Source organism: Cydia strobilella, chromosome 4 (assembly GCF_947568885.1).
Source record: "Cydia strobilella chromosome 4, ilCydStro3.1, whole genome shotgun sequence".
Taxonomy (NCBI): Eukaryota; Metazoa; Arthropoda; class Insecta; order Lepidoptera; family Tortricidae; genus Cydia; species Cydia strobilella.
The window spans coordinates 21,102,291-21,105,805 of NC_086044.1; the positions used below are offsets into that span (position 1 = coordinate 21,102,291).

A 3,515-nucleotide genomic window follows, 5' to 3' on the forward strand; every position below is an offset into this window, starting at 1 on the left:
ACACGTTTGTTTTATAGGAGCCCCACTTAAATATTGATTTTATTCTGTTTTTAGTATTTCAACTGTCTAGCTATCACGGTTCATGAGATACAGCCTGTTGACAGACAGACGGACAGACGGACAGCGGAGTTCTTAGTAATAGGGTCCTGTTTTTTGTTGAACCCTAAAAATTAAACAAATTTTATTGTAAGTACAGTCAATGTACCTATAAAATATTGAAATGAACAAAGTGCCAGTATTGCTCATACATTAAGGTAGGGTGTACATATTTTTAGCACTTTATCCGTGTCGATATTTTAATAACTTGATTAGCTTAAACAAAAATTGTGTTTAATGCCATCTAGCGAAATATTTTGTAACTACAATCATTGTTGAGCTCGCTTTTAAGGAGGCGGCTTCAAACGTATAACTTTACATAGTATTTAGTTCATCGGAGATGGTAGAGATGGCGCTGAAGTAAATATTACAAATATTTACATTGTTACTACTGATATTAGTTATTTATTGTAGTTGATTGTAGCAAAAATAGACATAACTCCGTAATAGATAGATACAGTCTAAGGAAAAAACGTGCCTCGAAAATCAAGAAAATTTGATTCTCGTTCAGAGGGCGCTACTAGTTTTGGCCTACAGTCGTATAGATGGCGTTGACGGTTTCGTTTGTTATTTAACAATTTTAACGCATATCAGTGAAAGAACATGGGTCAAAATCATAAAAATAATTAATGCAAATAAAAAAAATCATTTATCTATATTTAAATACATTCTATCGTATTTTTATAAATCTTCATTTTTAGTTTTAAAGTGTGTCGACAGATGGCAGTGAATTTACTGGAGGTTACAAAATTTACTATGACAGTACCGCTCTAGTATAAGTTACTCTATAATTGTAGTAAAAAATTGCATTAACAAAAGTAACTTACAATGGAATAAAATATTACAATATTTTATACAATTATATTTACTATTAAGGTAACATGGTTCAGTAGGAAAAAAATATCTGTTTTTCACTACGCCAAAATTAATTTATTTTGATTAAAATAATGGAAGAACTAAACTTAATTACACTAACTAAAATTATAAAAGCAAAAAGATAATTTTGCGACCGTGACAGGACTCGAACCTGCAATCTTCGGATCCGAAGTCCGACGCCTTATCCATTAGGCCACACGGTCCTTGTACTGTGTAGGCGAAAATACTCTTCAAATACTAAAATAATCGATCAGTACACATTAGAGTGGAAAACTGTACAATTTCCGTTTCATAAAAATTGTTTCTGTAATAACTTGTAATATTTTACGATATGAATATATGTATATAGCTATGGTATAGGTCATATTGAGCAACTTTAGACGGTCTGATCTCGATATTTAAGACGTTTTCAATTAAAAGGTACCACATTGTCGCTAACCATATGGACAAAATTGAATTGTAGGTATCTTTACGAATAACCTGTGAGAGCGTCCTTATGGCAAGCGACAATGTGGTACCTTTTGATTGAAAACGACACATTTTCTATGGGTAAATTTTTTTGAAGTAAAACTTCTTTAGGCGCGACTAGAGGGTAACTCAGATTTTTTTTTCTGACGGAAGTAACGCTCAGTTGTAACCTTAAAATTTATTTAAAAAAACACCTGTATAATAACATAATCGGATAACGACAACTTGATTAAGTGTCATTCACGTTTTGGATGTTGACTCTAAAATGTTAGAATGATGAGTGATTTTTGGTTTGGAATTACCCCAACACACCTTATCTAATGGTTTTTAATTTGCTTACTCGTGCACTGTCTTATTTAATTCGTCTCTCCTATACTATAACAGACATTATTGTATGTTTTATAATAAAATGGAATTTTAATGTAGGTTCCTATCTACAGATTGTATGATGCCACAAATTATCAGGCAATTCATTAATTATCTCAATTCGACCCCGGTTTTCACCCTCTTAAGGGATGATTTTCGGGATAAAAACTATCCTATGTCCTTCTCCGGGACTCAAACTATCTATATGACAGACAGACAGACTTTCGCATTTATAATATTAGTATGGATAACTTAATAAGTATTAAAAAAGAAAACGTCTGAAGTTTTAAAGGAGAAAGTTATGACTAAAATTATGAATTATTTATTATTTTTATTAATAAAATTAAACGTGCATCATTTTTCACACTTCGTCCACACTCAAATGATGTGGTTAAGCGCCATCTACCGTTAAAAGCAGTAACTACTTAGTATACGTAGTAACTCAAGCAAACTTTACCGATGTGAATGTCACGTACTCTTACATCGTGCACGAGTAACGCGTAGGGAAAGGTATAGATGGCGCTTTAATCAAAATCTAAGAAGTTATAAATAGTCTCACTAGATGGCAGTAGAGCGGTGAATTAGTCGTTACTTTACTCTGGATTTCATGTAGAATCGAATAGAAGAAAATAATTTATAAGTATTTGATACCAACGATATAACTCCGTATGTAAGTATAAAATTTGCAATTGGCGACGAAAGCTTGCGAAAAATAAATAAAAAAGCTATGTATATGTTCATAGCTATGCCTACGTATATAAAAATATTACTAATTACTTACGTACCTACTGTTTTAAGTAGTAGATGCATTTGTTAATAAATTAGTTAATTAATTTATTGCTTATAATGGTTCTTAAATTGTGTATTGTTTGACATTTGTATATAATTATAATCAATTGTTATTTTCCTATTTGACGATCATAGAATAAATTGGTATAGATTAATGTAAAATAATTTATATTGTAATTTTAAATTATGAAATCTAAATCATACTGTATCACTACTGGCATATTGGGTAAAGGCACCAGTGCTCAGCCATGCACCAGTGATCAACCTTTCTTGCTTATTTTTGGTAAGCAGTTTTTCTAATTTTCATGCCAAAAGTAAGTTATATAGATTGATAAACTATTAATTAAAAAATAGCTTAATTTATAAAAGAATTGTCTAGCATGAACCACAAAACTACTTCAAAGAAATGCTGTTTTCTGACATAAGGTTAAGTGATATATGCGCCATGTTTTTTTGGAGTGTGGTATGATATTTTGATAAGTCGTTAGCAGAAGAATAGTGATTTTTTGGTGAAAGAATGTGGACTGCTTCACATAATTATTAAAGTACTTAATATATCTGAAAAAAGTAAAAAAATATTATAAATCCATATTAAAGTAACTTATTTAAGGGGGCTGACTATCGGAACTACTTTTTTGTACAAAATCCAATAATCAGCCTCCCCTTGCTGACTACCGGGTTTGAGGCAGTAATTTTAAAAAGGTCGTAAACCCAGAAGTCAGCTGGGGAGGCTGACCATAGGATTCAAGTTTATTTTTATTTTCAAATTAATCGTAAGTAGTTAAATCGAGGACCTTCAAATATTTACATTTATTGACTTTATTTGATTGACATACATCAAATACCCGAGTTAACCTATGACAACCTATGACTGACAACTGGCCACTGAGATCCCGGATCTCAGAACCCACTAACGGGCC

The 3,515-nt window shown here is 31.6% G+C and overlaps 1 non-coding gene across 1 annotated transcript; it reads right to left on the reverse strand.

Moving 5' to 3' along the window:
• Positions 1 to 1,102: 1,102 nt before the first annotated feature.
• Trnar-ucg (transfer RNA arginine (anticodon UCG)) lies at positions 1,103 to 1,175 on the reverse strand. Its single transcript has one exon. It is a non-coding gene; the product is annotated as a tRNA-Arg (tRNA).
• Positions 1,176 to 3,515: the final 2,340 nt, after the last annotated feature.